Source organism: Bos mutus, chromosome 1, assembly GCF_027580195.1.
Source record: "Bos mutus isolate GX-2022 chromosome 1, NWIPB_WYAK_1.1, whole genome shotgun sequence".
Lineage (NCBI taxonomy): Eukaryota > Metazoa > Chordata > Mammalia > Artiodactyla > Bovidae > Bos > Bos mutus.
The window spans coordinates 58,574,854-58,596,705 of NC_091617.1; the positions used below are offsets into that span (position 1 = coordinate 58,574,854).

General features: G+C 37.2%; 1 protein-coding gene across 23 annotated transcripts in view; it reads right to left on the reverse strand.

Annotated features, from left to right (window-relative positions):
• ZBTB20 (zinc finger and BTB domain containing 20) overlaps nucleotides 1–21,852 on the reverse strand; it is an 865,400-nt gene that overhangs the window by 509,129 nt on the left and 334,419 nt on the right. For 22 of the 23 annotated variants that reach the window (XR_011464022.1, XR_011464033.1, XM_070369601.1 and 19 more), the window contains one exon: nucleotides 16,251–16,324. The exons of the other annotated variant lie outside the window; for it this stretch is intronic. The gene's annotated coding sequence lies outside the window, so the exon portion shown is untranslated. The remainder of the gene's footprint in view (nucleotides 1–16,250; nucleotides 16,325–21,852) is intronic. 23 annotated transcript variants of the gene reach the window in all.

Here is a 21,852-nt window from a genome sequence, read left to right on the forward strand (position 1 = left end):
AACAGTGACTCCCCAGTCATCCCTCCTCTCAGCCCCTGGTAACCTCTTTCTATTTTCTGTCTCTATGAATTTGACTCTTCTAGTATCTCATACAAATGGAATCATACAATATTTGTTATTTTGCGTCTGGCTTATTTCACTTAGCATACTGTCCTTAAGGTTCATCCACATAGCATGTGTCAGAATGTCGTTCATTTTTAAGGTTAATATTTTATTGTATGTTTACACACATTTCATTTATCCATTCATCTAGTGGTGGTCATTTGGGATGCTCCCACCTTTTGACTATCAAGTTTACACCCCTTTGACATTGTTGTCAGATACAATTTATTTCCCCACAAATCAGACTAAAGGCATATTCTGGTACCCTTGAGTGATGTAGGGCATTTCATTTTCTACAGTCGGGTTTAAAGAGGACTTTTAGAATTTCATTAACAATACTTAATTTTACATTAAATATTACGATACAAGCAGTTCTATGTATATCAAATTTTTGTTCAGGTTTGGTCATTAGCGTAATGTGTGTGTGTGTGTGTATGTTACATGCATCTCTATGTGATGATATATAGATGTAGCTGTATTCTGCATAATGTTAAAACTCTACTATTGCCTGGTTAGGAAAGTAGTCATCCAGAAGAAATGGCTTTTCAGTGTGAAGAAGCATGCTAAATTTTAATTGAATTGAAAATTTTGAGGTGAAATAAGAGTTTGGTACCTGTAAGGGTCTAGCATTGTACTAATAACTAAACTCCACCCTGACCAATTAAAACAGAATATCTGTTTTAAGGGTAAGGCCAATGCATTTTTTATTTTTTTTTTAGCTTCATAGGTAATGTGCAGCCAGGATTAGGAATCTGTGACCTGGAGAAAGAGATCCTGAGTCAAGGGGAGTAAAAAAATGAAAGTAACAATAAAAGGCAGTTCAGGTCTAAAGCACACAAAAGTGAGGACAGAGAAATTTAGAATTGTAAATGACAGAGGAACTATTCAAACTGGGAGAAATTAAGTAGCCTTTTATTGATAGTTAAAAGCAGAAGAGGTGTCAATTATAAGGATAATTAACATATCTACATTTTAAAGAGCTGCAGAACCTAAACTAGAACATAAGCCTTGAAAATGGTCTAAGGACTTCAAAAGGTGAGAATAAGATAATATGTAAATATTTAGAAGACCAAGAGTTACAGAGTTTTGGGAAATATCAAGTCCCTTTATTATACAGTCTTTTGCTTCATTTGAATGTATGTACCAACTGAGCTTTGTAAGTGGAACATGAAGTAATCTATCATTTAAGTAAACATACATATGTATATGTATAGGGCTTCCCTGGTAGCTCAGCTGGTAAAGAATCCACCTGCAATGTGGGAGACATGTGTTCAATCCCTGGGCTGCGAAGATCCCTGGAGGAGGGCATGGCAATGCACTCCAGTATTCTTGCCTGGAGAATCCCCATGGACAGAGGAGCCTGGTGGGCTACAGTCCACAGGGTCACAGTCGGACATGACTGAGTAACTAAGCACAACACAGCACATGTATATGTATATATACACATGGTTTGAATATATCCATCGACCTGCCTTGCTTCTTTTGACTATTCTTACCTTAAGGGACAAGTGTTCTGTTTGAGTTATAGTAATCCATCACCAATAATTAGATAATGAACCATCTACCTCACAATCCCATTCTCTCAATCACTCCACTAAAGCTGAAGGGCTATCTGAGTATTAAAAATGACCAGAACATTACACTATAATAGCATTTCTAAAGAAAACAAATTCCCAGCAAGAATATCATGTCACTCAAATTTGAGATGAAATCTCTTCATTATAAGCGATGCAACCATTAAAATTACTTCATAGATTAAATAAACAAACTAAAAAAGAAGGATATTCCAAAAGCATGTTTTCCTTTTCTTTTCTATTTCTTTCTTGCCATTTTGGAAAATGAAAACAAAGGGAGAGAAATGAACAATAACTTTCCAGAAATAAACACAATATTTTAGGCAAGTTTTGTATCTTGTTTTCATCTCTTGATACTATATAATCATTTTCTCATGTCATTAAAATCTCTTCATAAATATTATTTGTTTTTTTAACCAAACCTATATTATGTGTCATCTTTCTAGCTAGAGTGACTGTTCTTCCCATACTATTGGGATTCAGGTAGTAGTCACATAAGATAAACAAGAATTCATATTTTTCCTGTGTAAATTCCTTAAACTGAAGGCATAGAGCAAACTTACAACTTTGGGTAAGCTTGCCATGGTCAGCTGCCTATTGATGTCTTCAGTCCCCCGGAGGGAAGGAATACAAAGTAATTTAGTATATTCTAAAGAGAGCTTCCAACAACTGTAAATGTTTCACTCAAGTCAGCACTCTCTAAATGGAAGGAGAGGACAGCTGACTGGCTGTAAGTGACAAAAAGACCCAGCCCACTCAGGGTAGGACTCCTAAGGGAGCAGGGAAGATTTCTGCAGACGTAGAGAAAGCTTGGGGTATCAAAATACACTGAACTTTTTTTATTCATCACATTAACCACCTTCTTCCACTCTAGTACTCTCTCTCCTTTTTTATTTGGGAGGAGGATGCTCTCCCTTTCTATCCCTTCACTCTCCTAGTTCCCTCATCTCTCCCTTCCTCTCCCTCCTTTTTCTTAAAAGAACTGACTATAACATGAAGTAAAGTACATCTGGGTTTAGCTGTGGTTATTATAATACAACTTTCCTGTGTTTTTAATTTAGCTTATGGTAACTAGTTTTTTTTATCCATAATAGGTGAATCTTTGTCAGGATTACTCTGTGCTGTGATCCAGAATGTACTGGTTCGGGAAATACAGTACCTTAGACTGTGCAATTCTCTCTTGCTGATTCCAGTTCAGATATTCTGCCCAACTCATTGGCTCCAGTTTATTCAAGTACATTCTGAAGGGGACTTCTGATGTTTCTTTTTAAGCTAAGGCCTTGGGTCTGCTCCTTCAGTGACTTAAACTTCTATGAATTTTGTGCTGGGAATATAGTCTTGGAAACTCATCTTGCAGAAGGTTTTATTTGTTTATTTTTCCTCGGTGTGTGAGAGACGCAGAAGTCAGAAATTCTAGTGAGATTTACAACAGAAAGAGAAGAATTAAACAGATCCAGCAAGGAATTTGGAAATGAGCAGAAAAATTAATTGACCTGGGCCAAGGAGGGTTCGTGAAAACTCTTGAAGAGGAGAGAGATGAAAATGTAGGAGAAACATTGTGGGTGTCTATAATGGAGACATGTACTGTGCATGAGAGAGATGACAAATAAAAGAAAATTCTTAAGAGGTTGTTTTTTTTTTTTTTTGCATTTCAGGTACATATCTAGAGAAACTAAAGAACTGAGTTACTTTTAATAACTTTTGCTTGCTCAACAATTATTTCTTTGTATGTGGCCCTAGGTATGAACCTACATCATGAAAAGCCTCACACACACACACACACACACACATACATTGTGCTTGCTAACAAGAACTAATTCCATCATTCTTTTTCATGTTCATACCAACACACAAATAAATTTACTCAAAAATATTCATTATCCTGAAAACTTGCTCTTTCACTTAATAAATTATGATCATACTTTTAGGTTGACAGCAATAGATAAAATTCATTCTTTTCCTTCTACAACTCAACAGTGCTATCAGCCATTCCAGGCAGGGCCACTCAAGATGGATGGATCACAGTAAAGAGTTCTGACAAAATGCGGTCCACTGGAGGAGAAAATGGCAACCCACTCCAGTATTCTTGTCTAGATAACCCCATGGACAGTATGAAAAGGCAAAAAGATATGACACCAGGAGATGAGCCTCCTAGGTAGGAAGGGGTACAATATGCTACCGGGGAAGAGTGGAGGGCAATTTCTAAAAGCTCCAGAATAAGTGAGGTGGCTGTGCCAACGCAGAAATGATGGTCAGTTGTGGATGTGTCTGCTGGTGAAAGTAAAGTCCAATGCTACAAAGAATAATATTGCCTAGGTACATGTAATGTTAGGTCCATGAACCCAGGTAAATTTGACATGGTCAAGAAGGAGATGGCAAGAGTGAACATTGACATCTTAGGAATTAGCACATTGAGATGTATGGGACCAGATGAATTAGATTCAGATGATCATTATATCTACTACTGTGGGTAAAAATCCCTTAGAAGAAATGGAGTAGTACTCATAGTCAACAAAAGGAAGTCCAAAATGCAGCACTTGGATGCAATCTCAAAAAAGACAGAGTGATCTCTTACTCATTTCCAAGGCAAACCATTCAAAATCAGAGTAGTCCAAGTCTATGCCCCAAGCAATGATGCCAAAGAAGCTGAAGTTGACCAGTTCTAAGAAGACCTATGACACTTTCTAGAACTAACACACAAAAAAGATGCCCTTTTTTTGATAGGGGATCAGAATGCAAAAGTAGGAAGTCATGAGATACCCATATTAAGAGGCAAGTTTGGCCTCAGAATACAAAATAAAGCAGGACAAAGGCTAACAGAGTTTTGCCAAGAGAACACACTGGTCATAGCAAACACCCTCTTCCAACAAGACAAGAGATGACTCTACACATGGACATCATCAGATGGTCAATACCAACATCAGACTGATTATGTTCCTTTCAGCCAAAGATGAAGAAACTCTGTCAAGTCAGCAAAAACAAGATCTGGTGCTGACTGTGACTCAGATAATGAGCTTCTTACTGAAAAATTCAGACTTAAGTTAAAGAAGGGAAAACCATGAGGGCATTCAGACATGACCTAAATCACATCCCTTATGACTGTACAGTCGAAGTGGCAAATAGATTCAAGGGATTAGATCCAAAAGACAGACTGCCTGAAGAACTATGAATGGAGGTGTGCAACACTGTACAGGAGGCAGGGACCAAAACCAGCTCAAAGCAAATGAAATTCAAGAAGGCAAAGTGGTTGTCTGAGGAAGCTTTACAAATAGCTGAGGAAAGAAGAGAAGTGAAAGACAAGGGATCAAAGGAAAGATATACCCAAATGAATGCAGAGTTCCAGATAATAGCATGGAAAAATAAGAAGGCCTTCTTAGATGAACAATAGAATGAGAAATAGAAGAGAACAACAGAATGAGTAAGACTAGAGATCTCTTCAAAAAAACTGGAGATACCAAGGGAAAGTTTCATGCAAGGATGAGCATGTTAAAGGACGGAAATGGTAAGGACCTAAAAGAAGCAGAAGAGTTTAAGAAGAGGTGGCAAGAATACATAGAAGAACTATACAAAAAAGGTCTCAATAACCCAGATAACCATGATGGTGTGGTCACTCACCTAGAGCTGGACATCCTGGAGTATGAAATCAAGTGGACCTGAGGAAGTATTACTATGAACAAAGCTAGTGGAGGTGACAGAATTCTAGCTGAGCTACTTCAAATCCTAAAAGATGATGCTATTAAAATGGTGCACTGACTATGTTGGCAAATTTGGAAAACTCAGCAGTGGCCACATGGCTGGAAAACGTTATGCTCAAAATCCTTCAAGCTAGGTTTTAGCAGTACATAAGCCAAGAACTTTCAGATGTAAAGGCAGGGTTTTGAAGAGGCAGAGGAACCAGAAATCAAATTGCCAACATTTATTGAATCATAGAGAAAGTAAGGGAGTTCCAGTAAAACAACAACTTCAGCTTCATTGACTATGCTAAAACCTTTGACTGTGTGGATCACAACTGTGGAAAATTCTTAAAGAGGTGGAAATACCAGACCACCTTACCTGTCTCCTGAGAAACCTGTATAGGGATCAAGAAACAATAACTAGAACTGGACAAAGAACAAATGACTGGTTCAAAATTGGGAAAGGAGTTTGACAAAGCTGTATATTGTCACTCTATTTATTTAACTTATATGCACAGTACACCATGTGAGCTGCCGGGCTGGATGAGTCACAGGCTAGAATCAAGATTGCCAGGAGAAATATCAACAACCTCGGATATGCAGATGATACTAATCTAATAGCAGAAAGTGAAGAGGAACTAAAGAGCCTGTAGATGAGGGTGAAAATGCCGGCTTAAAACTCAACATTCAAAAAACTAAGATCATGGCATCTGGTCCCATCACTTCATGGCAAATAGATGGACAGAGAGTAGAAATAGTGACAGATTTTATTTTCTTGGGCTCTTCAAAATCACTGGGGGCAGTGACTGCAGCCACAAAATTAAAAGACACTTGCTCTTTGGAAGAAAAGCCATGACAAACCTAGATAGAGTATTAAAAAATATACGACTTTGTCAACAAAGGTCTGTATATTCAAAGCTATGGTTTTTCCGATAGTCATGTATGGATGTGCGAGTTGAACCATAAAGAAGCCTGAGTGTTGAAGAATTGATGCTTTAAATTGTGGTGCTGGAGAAGACTTTTGAGAGTCCCTTGGTTAGTACAGAAATCAAACCAGTCAATCCTAAATTAAATAAACCCTGAATATTCCTTAGAAAGACTGATGCTGAAGCTGAGGCTCTAATACTTTGGCCACCTGATGTGAAGAGCCAGTTTATTGGAAAAGACCCTAATGCCGGGAAAGACTGAAGGCAGAAGGAGGGGGAGTGACAGAAGATAAGATGGTTGGGTATCATCACTGACTCAATGGACATGAATTCGAGCAGACTCTGGGAGATAGTAGAGGACAGAGGACCTGGTGTGCTAGAGTCCATGAGGTCGCAAAGAGTCAGACACAATATAGCGACTGAACAACAACAACATACAATCTTAAATATCATCATATATCACATGGTATACATGTAGTCAAATTAATGAATTCTGTATTCTTTTTTTAAAGCAAATTTTACTAGAACCTTACTAAATTTTTACACAGGATACTCAACAAACACTTACTGAATACCTATCTGCTGCCAGTTTAATGATTGTGAACATTAATAAATTACCCATGGTACTTTCCCTCAAAAAATAAAATCAGTCTAATGTGAGAAATACAGCAGTTTAAAAGTATTTCTTAATTTGAAGAGAATCTGCTCAGAGAATTTATAATAAAGAATGCTTTAAAATAAATCTTTAAAAGAAGCAATTTATCACTAGTAATTCATTCTTAGTCATTGTTTCCAATGTGTGAATAGTACTTAGCAACAACAGAGTACTTCTCTACATGGCAACTCAAGAAACAAACTAATTTCTAACCACTAAGAGCTCAGATAAAGCACCTTACTCCTGAGACCTCAGAGTGATTTATAATTCTACTAATACTTTTACTGTGATAGTAATACATGATATTTATAAGCTATCTTTATTCTGTGGAACTCTAAATACTTAATATATATCATTTGACTTCTTTGCATAATATCTGTAAGATAGAGAAAAGTGTTCCCTACAGATAAGGAAAATGATCTTAAGACAGAACTGTTTGACAATGCCTGAATCAAGTCTCCAGATAGTCAGCCCCACGCTCCTTCCTCTCAATTATACTGGCTGCCTTCTTAGTGGGAACTGCAGAGATTATGTGGATGGTATTATGTCATCAATCAGAGTCTTGTATAGCATGGTAGAGTCAGTTTTTATTTTACAAAAAGAGAGCTTTTCATGTAAACTGTTTCCTCTGTCTACTAGAAGGACCTGTAAATAAAATTCTGCTGACAAGTTTTCTCGGTGAGATGAATCTGAGCAACCAATCTAGTTGGTCCCTCCCACTTTCCAGTTCTATAAGAAGAAAAGACAAATGTAGCATTGAATGTGTAACTCAGGCTCACAGCTATTCCTGGAAGCCCTAATTCATAGAAGAAAAGAGAACACAGTAACAACAATGGCAATGACAAAAATGTTAGACATACATTGGTTATTGATTATTTGATAAAGTTCTACAGCATTCAAATAAACAAAGAATAGTTCAGTAAAATTGTAGTGAAGATTATGCAAATTTCATATGGTTAAGTTGGTACAATTGCAAATATGTAAACAACTTCATCAAAAATCTAGATCTAATACTCAATAACTATTATTTTCCTATATCTCCGAAGACATTTTATCATAAGACATTTATAACCCTGAGAATCTGATACTAACCAGAAGAATGACTTCATTTGGTATTCCATTTCTCATGACCTCCCGAAAGAATGTCAGTTCAGCATGGCCTCCTTCCTTTTCCAGTTGATTCAAAGAATGGTGTTTTCAAATTGCCATTTGGGATACATGAAGCGGTGCATTTGGAGTCAATGTGCTGCAACCTGAAGTGTAACACTCTTTATTGTTCTTGAGAAACGTGTGCCTAATTCCCTGGAAATTTACTGTTTCAAAGAGTCACAAGTCTCCTGATTGCTTCTCATCAGTCTTGAAGAGATTAGATAAGCTTCCTCCTTCCTACAAAAGCATTTTCTTCATTCAAAATTCCTTTGAGAGCAAAACACTGAACCAGAATTGGATTTTTAGCAAAATATTACAATATTGTAGGAAACGTATTTTTTCTCCTGAGGAGACCCAGCAGTTCAAAACATATACTTATGTACTTTCTCATTTAAGGCTACTGGCCACATATTGAAAAGAGCAAGGATGAGGTAAAAAAAACAAAGTCCTTTCTGTGAAGCAGGAAGGATGTTTTTCACTGAGTTATTTTAGAAGACTTGAATGGACTGCTAAGGGCTTTCACATAAAAAGATATGAAAGTCAAACTCAAGAAACAGAGGGGTAAAAAACAACTACAGATCTATAACAGACACTGCTTTTAATTATCATAAACTTGTTATGCACACGGGTGCTATTCTATAGTGACAGGTTTAGAATAACTGTTCAAGTGTATCAACAATAGAAATGACCTCCTTAGAAATCGAGTTATATATACTTGGTGTTGCAAAAGTTGACACAGAAGGAATCAGGATCATGTTTGCAGTAGGATGTGACATCAACACATCCCCTCTTTCAACATCTTTCAAATGTTTCAACATCTCCCTCTTCCTCTTCATCCATATTCTCTTTTCCCCTCTCTCTCCCTTACTCTTTCCCTTCCTCTCTCTCTCTCTCCTACTTTCAACAAGGAATTCACTTCTAATGTAGTCCTCAGTGGTCATTACAAAATAATAGTAAGAATTGATAACTATGTTTGGGGTTTCTTCTACTTTGCTTTTTTTTTTTTTAGTAGCAGTAAGATGTGCACTTTCATTGACCTAGATCTCTGATCAGGCTTATAAAGCTTCAATTAAGCTAGACTTCAGAAGGAAAATGTACACCTCACTTTTTTCTCATTAGTCTAATTAACACAATATTTTATTTCTTTCTCTTTACAAAGAGGTTGTCAAGGACAATCAAAGTTAGTAGTGCCATTGTCTCGGAGAAGGCAATGGCACCCCACTCCAGTACTCTTGCCTGGAAAATTCCATGGATGGAGGAGCCTGGTAGGCTGCAGTCCATGGGGTCGAGAAGAGTCAGACACGACTGAGCAACTTCACTTTCCCTTTTCACTTTCACGCATTGGAGAAGGAAATGGCAACCCACTCCAGTGTTCTTGCCTGGAGAATCCCAGGGATGGCAGAGCCTGGTTAGCTGCTGTCTATGGGGTCGCAAAGAGTCGGACACGACTGAAGCAACTTAGCAGCAGCAGCAGCAGCAGTGCCGTTGTCTGTGATATGACTGGGATCTTGGACTCAGAGACACTGTGAGTCAAGATGATGTGGAAATGAAAGACTAATGTCATGGATTTGACCAATCTTCCCAGCCCTGATAGCTCAGTTGGTAAAGAATCCACCTGCAATGCAGGAGACCCTGGTTTGATCCCTGGGTTGGGAAGATCCTCTGGAGAAGGGAAAGGCTACCCACTCCAGTATTCTGGTTTGGAGTATTCCATGGACTGTATAGTCCATGGGCTCACAAAGAGTCAGACATGACTGAGTATCTTTCACTTTCTCTTTTCTTTCCCAGCTCTTCATTTCTCAAAGATGGAAACATGTATAGAGGCTCTGTATTTATTTCCAGGCAAGATAACATAACTTAATTATAAAAGCATCATTTCAACATATTCTTTTTTCTTGGGAAATCTATGAGACTATGTATTAAATTCTACTTTGCCATATAAGGAGTTGAGGTATGTGGACCATAGAAGACTAGCATCCAGGAGAAGAGCAGACTTGGCATGTGGGTATAATAATGGAAAAATACTTGGGTCAGACAAATCTATGTTTGAATCCTGGCTTGGGCTTTTACAATAACATGGGGAATTGAAGATGGCACTTCAATTTAATCTCACTGATCCTCAGTGTCCTAAAAATGTAAACTAAAGGTTATAGCATCTATTTTGAGACGTTTTAAGAATTAAATGTAAAGAGCTTTATGCAGAGACGGTACCTTACCTAAAGAAAAAGGTAAAGGTCTTTTCTTTACCTTCCTAACTTTTTTCAAAAAACTTCCTAACATCTTTTAGACATTTGGACTATTAGAGAACTAGTGACCTCTGTGACCACATGACCTAAAGTGGTAACAAAATTCACCAGATAAAAACACCCAGCAGGAGACAGCACAGGGTTTGAATCAGTTAGGTCTGGCATCGATACAAAACTGATTTACTGTCTTTGCAATCTTGGATATTACTTAATCTTTCTGGATCTCAGTATTCTCATTATAAAATGGAAATTATTCCGAGTTTGCTGAGTCGTTGCTGAGCGTGGTAGTGAGGATTAAAGACAACTTTTATAAAGCATCTGGTACATTAAGTAAACAGATTGGGAGTAATACTTATTGTTCAGATTTTTATTAATTAAAACTTGTCTGTAGACTCATCTCCTATACTTAATATTCCTTTTTCCACCCAAGACCTTGAAAGGGTTACAATAGGGGCTTTGATCACAGATTAGCTGGTTTGGCTGTGTTAATCTAGCTCTTAAGAATTAGAGTTCCAGCCCTGCCATTAAATGTTTAACTGTACAACTTGAACAGGAATTCTAGGCCTAAATTATGTTCATCTCCAAAATGAGGAGACTGGAATAAATAATTCCTAAAATTCTCTGTAGACATAATATTTTAAGATTCTGTGTCTTTTGACTGAGTTACAGTGGATAAGTACTCATATCTTTAGAGCTTAACCTAGTTCTCTATGGTTTAATTTTCACATTCTCTCTACTCTATTTCTTCTTTAATTGCAAAAGGGGATAATTTCCATCACTTTGCAAACAAACCAATATCTCTCTTCTGATTTAGTGGCATTCCAGAATATTAATGCATCATACTTTAAGACAGTCTGGCTTGTTTCTAATCCAGAAATTCAGTCATAATATAGGTAGTATTAATGAGGAAAATGAGGATTTATTTTCAAGGCTTTTTATGCCTCCAGGCCCCTGGACATTGCACACGATAAAATACACTCAAATTAAAAATAAGATTAAGGTTTAACAGTTAAAAATACATTTTAAGAGTAAAACACTTTTTTCGGTACTCATTTCTACACTACAGAATGGGCACTTAAAAATAAACAAAAATAACAGATTCATTAACCAGCAACAGAATTTTAATAATCATTAACTAGAAAGGAAATAAAATTAACTTGACCTTATCTTAGAAGGTTGTCAGAGACTATTTTGGTTATGTAGATGGGGAACATGTTGTGAACTAGTAGACCTCTGTTTCAAAAGTCCAAAACCCTCTCGTAAGGCTTCAAAACAAATATATAGATCTATTGCTTACAAGGTACCTTTGAATTGTCTTCATCTGGCTCTATTCTTAAGCTATTCTTCAATTAATATTTATTTATCCATCTACTCACTTTTTTTGCATGTCTACTATGTGCTTTTCCAGTGTATTCAGAATGAAATCCAAATTCCGCACCCTGGCTGCTTCTCTGCCCTCACCTCCAGTTACGCTCCTCCTTTCCTCCTTCTGCTTTAGCTACTCTGGAATCTGGTTACTTCCTTGAATTCACAGTTTGCCCTTGCCTCAGGGCTTTGTCCCTGCTGTTTCTGTCTGGAACTTTTTCCCCTCTCAAGCTTCCATCCCCACCCCAAATTCTTCACCTGGCTGATTCTGCTTTCAAAGTCTCAACTTAAACGACACTTTCTCTAAGAATTATTTCCTGAGCACCCAATGGAAAGTATAATAGATTTTCTCCACCCATTCTTGTCTTGCATATCTATTAGCTCTCCTCATGGACTACAGTTTTTAATTTTATAATTATTTGTTTACTTATTTAATGTCTGATTTCCTTCAGTTCAGTTGCTCAGTCGTGTCCGACTCTTAGCGACCCCAAGGACTGCAGCCTACCAGGCTCCTCCGTCCATGGAATTTTCCAGGCAAGAGTACTGGAGTGGGGTGCCATTGCCTTCTCCGAATTGCTCATAAGAGGCATAGAATAAATTTTAATTCATTATTATGGAAAACAGAGGGAAGAGGTCTGAGGAGAAACTTTGTTGGGTACCTACATCTAAGGCCTTGCTCTGGCATCCTCATTCTCTAATTTTCCCTTCTCTATATGCCAAAGCTTCCATGACATGTTTTAAGGCAGAACAATGTCTCCTGTTTGGGACACAAAGACTTAGGCCACCAATTTTTTGTCCACAGTGACTTGAGTTTCTTCATGGTGGGAGTTGGGAAATTCTGGAGAGGATAAATACCTTTGAGAAAGAAACTAAGATGTACCCAGGATTTAGCTCTGGGTAAAATAATAAAAAAGTCCCTACATTGGTCTCTTTGGATTGCTAAATGTCAGAATCCAATAAAGGAAACCTGAAATAAATTACTAGAGCAAGTAATTTATTTTAAATTATTAAAGTTTATTTCAATTTTTTCAGACCCAAAAAACTTTTCTCTGATGGAAATGACCCTTGGCAACAATGACATTCTGACACCATGCATGATGCACCCTTTTGGGAAGTCTGAATTCCATGTCACAATGGCTCTGTTCAGATTACCGGTTTTATCTTGCCTGTAAGCCCAATTAGACTACTGAAGTTTCTAATGGCCTTCTGTCTGCTTTGTAAATCATCATGCATGCATGCTGTTGCTTCAGTCGTGTCTGACTCTGTGCAAACCTATGGGCTGTAGCCCACCAACTCCTTTGTCCATGGGATTTCCAGGTAAGAATACTGGAGTGGGTTGCATGCTCTCCTCCAGGGGATCTTCCCAACCTAGGGATCGAACCCATGTCTCTTACATCTCCTGCACTGGCAGATAGTTTCTTTATCACTAGCGCCACCTGGGAAGCCCCAGAAATCATCATAAAGAATATTAAGTCAATAAATTTAATTGCCTCTATATGACATAATTTTGCCTCTATGTGAGTCAATATAGAACCAGAGGCATAATATCAGAATGTACCATAATGCTCTTTATATTGGAGAAGGCAATGGCACCCCACTCCAGTACTTTTGCCTGGAAAAATCCCATAGACAGAGAAGCCTGGTAGGCTGCAGTCCATGGGGTCGCTAGAATCAGACACGACTGAGCGACTTCACTTTCACTTTTCACTTTCATGGATTGGAGAAGGAAATGGCAACCCACTCCAGTGTTCTTGTCTGGAGAATCCCAGGGATGGGGAAGCCTGGTGGGCTGCCGTCTATGGGGTTGCACAGAGTTGGACACGACTGAAGCAACTTCGCAGCAGCCGCAGCTCTTTATATATGAATTTTGGACTAGTTGGAAGAGGGCACCGCAGTTAAATGGGTCTCATAAGATGAGCCTAAGACAGTTTGCTCTTCAGCAAACACAGCTCAGACTCTGAGTGTAGAAGAAAGATCAAACACTCAGAGTCTAAAACTGGGTCTACTCTCAGTCCTAGATGTCCCAGGGTGATTTGCATTGGTAGTCAGTATCATTTGAGTAACCTGCATGCCCTACCCTGGGTCTCCATTTACTTATTTCAAAATGAGATGACTGGACTTTTTATTTCTTATATACTTTCTACCTGTAATTTTTGATGATACTTTGCCCTTAAATCCCTTTCACCTCAATCTTTTAATCTTAAAAAATACGAAGTGTGTTTATAAAGTCATTTGATGTCCCTAAACATTATTCCACATGATAACAGTACAGTTCATGAAGCTTAAATTTTATCATTTTAGCTTTGCCTCAGAGGCCAAGTTTTATGAGAGCCTTCATTTGCATCACCAGAAGCTAATTTAATAAAAATAAAGGAACCCCTTTTAGAAATAAATTAAAATTGGTGTTGGGGGGCAGATAACTTTATGTTAAAAAGAAAGCAAAACAAGCAAAAAAAAAAAAAAAAGAAAGAAAGAAAGAAAGAAACCAGGAAGCTAAACTTAGAAGGGGTCAAATCGTTCTGAGTTCTAAGGAATGCTGTCATCTTATCTGTGTTGAGAAATTGGTTCTGGCTCTCAGTGCACTGAAGATAGACGTTTCTAATGGCAACTTCCCAAATCTCTGGTCTCTTGACCCAATATCTTTTGTACCATTTGCCCCGTTTTCTTGAAGCACAATCTACGACATAGACAAGCAGGTACACAGCACCATCCATCCTAGAGTCAGGTAGATTTATCTTTGGAGACGGCTTCAGTATATGAGATGTAAGACACAACTAGATGGAACACTAGTGAAGCCCACTTCACAGACAAAAAGGATGTGGTTTGAATGGGCACTTCTCATTCTGGTCAGGAGAAAGAAGTATAAAGTCAAAGAAGAGAAGGGCTAGGAGACTGATGTCTAATGTTATATGGTGAATAATAGGTTTGTCTTTGACAAATTCCTTTATAATTATCTTCTTTACTGTCAAAAACTTCATTCAACACATCTCCACAATAAATAATTTTTGAATGAATAAATCCTAAAGTTCTGACTTAAATTTCCTAATTGTACTAGTAACAATAGCTATTTCTTGATAACTATTACTATGCCAAGCACTGAGGATCACAAAAATGAATAAGAAATAGACCCTGATTTTAGAGAGCTTACCCCATCCATAGTTCCTGACTCTTGTAGTTATGACAAAAATAACAATAATCATCATTTATTCATTCATATCAGCCAGGCACTATGCTCAGTGGACAACATACATTAATATAAGCTGCCAAAGTTCCCTCCAGTTCACCAGATACCCTGACAGTGAGGTGATCTTGTTCTGTCCGTGCATCATCTTTCCAAAAAAAATGGACCTAGCAAGAATTTAGACAATAGGCAGGGATGTTTAAGCAATGTCAGAAATGTCTACAGTAAACATATGAGAACTGTAGTTGATAATGAAAGAGTGAAGTAAGCCAAAGTGAAAATGGAAGAAGTCATCTGAATCACCTTTAACGTACTCTGTCTAAAGGCACCGTGACACTGAAAACCACAATGCAATACACCCCACATTCGGCATTCCAACATGAACAAGGGGATGAATGCTGTTTAAGTGTTTAAGACTCTCTAGCAAAAGACCACATAGCACATTAAATGGAAACTTAGGAAGACATCACAACCTGCTGGATTTCATTACCAAAATATATATTTTTATCTAAATTTTTTAAAATTATAACATTGAATTTCCTTGTAGTATTTCATAACCTTTGAGTGAGGCATTAAAGTGTTTTTCCTTTTCCCCCACCAACTATAAGCTTCTGTTTTCTTACCCTGGGCGTCTGAATCTTTTATATGCTTGGGTTCTATTCACTGCCTGTTATTCAGACATTGAAATCCCAAATGTTAATTGTTCTTCCAAGTACATTGACAAAACAGCAGCTAAATAAGGGTAGACCAGACTGTGGTAGACTCTGACATGCATTTATGGAACAATGGGGCTCTGAGAGACAGCCTTGTAGCTCACGGGAAGACATAAGATGTGCTATTTTGACTGCTTCATAGCAGAATGGGGAACACACGCACACAAGGGAATTATGCATTTTACTTAGTTTTGCCCAAAGTCCTCAAGGCAACAGAATCTTGTGATGTCATCATGAACTTTCTTTCTCTCCATTTACACTGACACAAAGGCTAAAAATTTCTAATGACATCACAAAGGAAAACCGGAGTCTACTTTGATTCCATTAGAAATCTGTTACTTTCAAAGAGACTTGTACCAAAATGTAAGAATCCTTCCTGACAGGGTGTGTGTCACTGTGCTGATGCACGGTGGGTGACACCCTCCCGAACGCAATTCAAACCAGCCAAGAGCAAGGATTCACAATTTAGGTTGGATAAAAAAGACATACTGAATATTGAGCCCTACAAATTTTCTTTTTTTAAAGAAGGAAATCATTTAAACATGTATTTCTTCAGGGATATTCAAATTTCTTACTCATGTCTGGTTACTATGTGACCACTATTTTTGTCCCTTTTTGAGTGGGTCACAAAAATACAGAGGAAGGTAGAGGAAGCTTTCACTCACAGGAATGCAGTGCAGCTCAATCTTTTGTTTTTAAGGTGCAGTGATTTCAGTCTCTAAATGTAACTTCAGGCAGTCTGAAAAGAAACAGGTTAAAATCTCTTTCAGTTATAATTGGTATTTCAGATTTAATTAAAAATTAAACTTTCATAATGTTTCACCATCCAAAGCAATGCATTATCAGTCAAGCGTAGCTTTTTTTTTTCTGTTAAGGAAAAAAAAAAAAAAAACCCTCTTGCCAGAGTAGTTTTTTAATGAAAAGAAAAGGATCTAAAGAGGAAAAAAAGCAATTCTGAAAAACAAAATATGCCTCCATGTTAAGGACTTCATAATGATATGACTAGAAAATCAGTGTTTCTAAATTTTACCTATATTCTGATTAAAAAAAAAAAACTCCTAAACAATTTCAAAGCTTCAAGATTACATACAATATTATTTCAGAGAATAAAGAAGAAAATCTACATTCTGAATACACATATTAAAGGGAAATTACAACTTCAAATAAAATTGGAAAATAACATTAGACCCACTGCTTTCAAATGACTGAGGGGCAAACGGTGAAGCAGAGGCAAAGAAACATATTTAGCAGTACAAATGCCCATTGCAAGGCATTAAGGGTTTAGTGCACTCCAGATGACATCACACTATAGAGCTTATTGTATGAAGCATTGCTGTTTTAAGCAACATGGGAAGACCATCAGGGTTTAAACTACCTCTCTTGGTTTAAATAACCATAAATGCATCTTTTAAAATATCTATTTTTAATTTTTGAATCAAGAGTCCATGCATTAAGATAAAAGTATTTAATAACTATCTGGGCTTAAAATGTCATATTAATTTTTGTAGTCCTTTATTTTTTCATACAACATCATCTATAAATAAGATAATATTAAAAAAAAACAGACAGGATTAAGTCATCCTTATTTTTAGCTTCAAATAATTGATACAACAGGTTTAGAAAAATATAGATTTTTAGTATAAAAAGGAGATAACACAATTATCTTTTACTTTACATCATGCCATCCATTTTTTATATATTTGTAGCACTAAATGTGGTATGTTTATGTCCATCTTCATATTAATGCAAGGTAATATTTTAACATCTCCACATATAAGAGCATAATCATAAATCGGCCTTGAAACTGCATCTATTTTTGAAAATGTATCTATTTCTTACTTGTGAGTTCTACTTTCTTTTTCCCTTGGATTAAATAAAAGAATATTTTGTGTATTGTGTCTATTTGATGCACATAGGTTATACGTTCAAACTGGTTCAAATTCACTAGATCTATCCATGAATGGATCCACACACACACACACAAAATCACTGACTAACTAAACTTTTCGCCTGCTTCTCACATGCCTGAATTAGACCAAAAATGCACCAGTGTAAAGACAGAAATTATGGAGGCGTCACCAGGGACAACTATGAGGAGGGGAGTGCACATATTTCCTTATAAGGCAACAAAACATTCATAAAAGAAGCTGACAAAAATAACTCATGCTCAGAAATAATGTCGAATAACAATAATCCCTAATAAATGATTCAGAAATATAAGAGCTGCCCATCTCTATATAAATCTGAATCACCAACTGATACTGTTCTACTCACCAATCACATATGGTTAGTGAAACTGATTCACTGTCTAGTTTAGATAAGAAAAGGCGATAGAAACGAGACTGCATATTTATATATAAACTGTTTAACTGACAACTTGCAGTTCAATTTAGTGTCAGATTTCCTTTTCCTTAATTCACCAGATGTTGAGTGAACTGAACTCAGTTCAAAACAATAAAGCAGTTTCTATGAATAGAAAGTCTACTAAGTTATATTCTCCTCTTTGCATGTCATTCCTTTCTCCTCTTTGACCTTTATTTTCCCTTCTCTGACTCTGCCTGTTTATTCCTTACTTTCACTTTCCTCCTTATTTATTGTTTCCCTTTCTCTTTTTTCCCCCTTGGTGTGGGTAATGAAGCTCAAAAATAACATCTTGTATCCTGTTGAGGGAAACTTGGTCACAACTATCCTTCCAGATGACAAACTCATTCTTAAATGTCTGTTTTCCAATCCAAAGAAAACAGAGCAATTGAGAAAATAGAGATGCAACATCACTTACCACTACCACCACCACCACTTTTAATTCCCATGCTACATTCATCATAAGGAGGACTGAAGTTTATTTATATTATCCCCTAACCTTAAATAGGACCGCAAATAAGACTAATAACAGGACCATTTTGTGGCACTCAAGCAAACGGCTGGGCAAAACAGATGGATCTTACTTTGCGCCAGGACTCAAAAAATACAGTCGCCAACTCACTGTTGGCGACTACGTATCTTGGCCCAAAGATGGACCTGGAAGTGGGACCAGTTGTCTTTGATATGAATATGGTTCCTATTCAGATCAGCCTCATGAGAAATCATTAACTCTGCTACTATGCAGTGGGGTTAAGTATTGGTTAGAAACTGTTTGGAAGACTGGTCATCAAGAAAGTGAAATATTCTGAAGGCATGCCAGATTAGATTAAGGAGCAGAGAAGTTAAGACTAGGATCTTATTTTTGGCACTATGGTCTACTTTTCAACTTCTGTTTTTGTTAAGTTCAGTACTGTACACTGAATCCACCTTTAAAATACTAGATTTCCGGAGTACGTGTCATCAATAAGAATAACTTGCTCTTGACATTTCAAGTTCCAAAATCTGTTAAAATTTTTTCAAGTTATCCAGAACAACCTCAGTTATTATTAAAATTGACCACCAATGTCAGACTTCTTTAATCAAGATAGAACTTTGCCAGGCTTTATAGAATACAGTGAACACCCAGTGATGCACTGGTAAACAACTCAGTAATCAATGCAAATTACAAAGCCCGTAAGAATGCTTCCCTTGGCAGACACCCTTTAGCAAAGAGAGTTGTACATTCTGCACTAGTTAAAGATTCTGAATGTCTTTCCAGAGAAGTAGCAAATGCATTATATTACAGTAACCCATCCTAAGTCACAAGGCCAAAAAACAAATCCCCAGACAATAAAAAACTTAAGAGGGGTGAAGAACTATAGATCTTAGTATTGACTAGGAAAAAAGGGCTGCTTCTGACTACACTCTACTTTTCAAAATCCTCACATAGGTAGAGGTTTTAGATATCACCAGGTCACAGAACTTCAAGGAGAGATCAACAAAGCACTCCAGTTTAGGAAGTCTATGCTCATCCAGGCAGTTCTCTTAATGCTCTCCCAATTCTTCAGCACCAATTATATCCTGCTCAGATTGTTTTTGCGAGCTCACTCACCTCTCTATGACCACACTCGCCTGTGGTCAGCATAGAGACCAAATGACAATATTTGATTATTTCTCTTAGTCTTTGTTTCCTTTTCACTTAAAATTTATTGTGAAAAAATTCAAACATAAGCAAGAGTAGAGAGTATAGTAAAACAGAACTCCCCTCTCCCCAAAAGAACTCCTACGTATTTATCACCCGAGGTCAGTGTTTACTTCATCTATGCTCTAACCAACTTCTTTTTCCACCAGATCATTTTAAAGACAATCCCAGATGTCATATTACTCCATCCATTAATATGTTAGTATGTATTATTAAAAAATAATGACTTTTAAAAGTCACAACACCATTATATCACATCAAAAATAATAGTAATTATTTAATGTTATTAAATATTCTGTCAAATGATTGACTTTTTTTTTCTAGCTGACTAGTTTGAATTAAGATCTGAACAATATCTGCATATTACATTTGAATCACAATTCCCCTTTAATCTATAAATTTCTTTTAAACATTTTAACTTTTAATTTTGAAATAATTTTACATATATGGAAAAGTTGCAAAGGTAGCTCAAAGAATTCTCATATTTCCTTCACTATGTTCTCTTAACTTTAACATTGTATATAACCAAGGTAAGAAATTAACACTGATACAATACTATTACCTAAACTACAGACTTTATTCAGATGTCACCAGCTCTTCCACTAACATATTTTGTCTCTTTCAAGGATCTAATCCAGGATACCTGAATTAATCTACCTGGTATCCTAGATTAGATCCTTGGATCTAATGGATAAAAGATCCATGGATAATTAGATAAATGCATCTAATTAGATCCATGGATAAAAAGATGTATTCAGCTATCTTTTATCCTAAATCTCCTCTGCATGCTAAATCGCTTCAGTCATGTCTGACTCTTTGCGACCCTATGGATTGTAGGACATCATTCAGATTCTCCAAGCAAGAATATTGGAATGGGTTGCCAAAATGTTCTTCTCTAAAGTCTCCTCTGATCTGTAACGATTTCTCAGTTTTTTCTTGTTCTTCAGGACCTTGATAGTTTTGAAGAGCAGTGGTCAGATATTTTGTGAAATGGTCCTCAGTTTGGATTTGACTGATGTTTCCTCATAATTGGGCTTCCCTTGTGGCTCAGCTGGTAAAGAATTTGCCCACAATGTGGGAGAGACCCTGGGTTCGATCCATGGGTTGGGAAGATCCCCTAGAGAAGGGGATACTGGAGATACCCACTCCAGTATTCTGGCCTGGAGAATTCCATGGACTACACAGTCCATGGGGTCGCAAAGAGTCAGACACGACTGAGAGACTTTCACTTCACTTCACCTCTCATAATTAGCCTGGGATTACAGTTTTAGTTCAGTTCAGTTCAGTCACTCAGTCGTGTCCAACTCTTTTCGACCCCATGAATTGCAGCACGCCAGGCCTCCCCATCCATCACCAACTCCCGCAGTTCACTCAAACTCATGTACATCGAGTCGGTGATGCCATCCAGCCATCTCATCCTCTGTCATCCCCTTCTCCTCCTGCCCCCAATCCCTCCCAGCATCAGAGTCTTTTCCAATGAGTCAACTCTTCGCATGAGGTAGCCAAAGTACTGGAGTTTCAGCTTTAGCATCACTCCTTCCAAAGAACACCCAGGACTGATCTCCTTTAGAATGGACTGGTTAGATCTCCTTGCAGTCCAAGGGACTCTCAAGAGTCTTCTCCAACACCACAGTTCAAAAGCATCAGAGAAGAATGCAAAAGAATGAAGTGCTCTTCTGATAACATCATGTCATGGGGTCTCTGATATCCATATGACTTATCACTAGGGATGTCAATCTTGGTCATTTGGTTAAGGGAGTATCTGCCAGGTATCTCTTTCCTTAGTTTTAATAAGCACAATTTCTTTAAGTTTATTGAGGTATAATTATGTAATAAAATTCATCCTTGTAAGTGTAAAATTTAATGATTTTAAGTAAATTTAGAGTTCAGCTATCATCACCACAATTAATTTAGAACATTTTTGTCACTCCAAAAAAGACCCTTCATGTTCTTAGGCAGTCAATCCCCACTATTATTCCCAGTCCCAGACAACAATTAATCTGCTTTCTGTCTCCAAACATTTACATTTTCTGACCATTTCTTATAAATGCAATCACACACTATGTGGTTTCTTGCATTTGGCTTTTTTTTTTCTCTCTTATCATAATGTTTTTCAGATTGATACATGCTGTGGTATATAGTGGGAATTCCCAGGTGGCACAGTGGTGAAGAATCTGCCTGCCAATGTATGGGACACGGGGGTTTGATCCCTGGATTTGAAGATC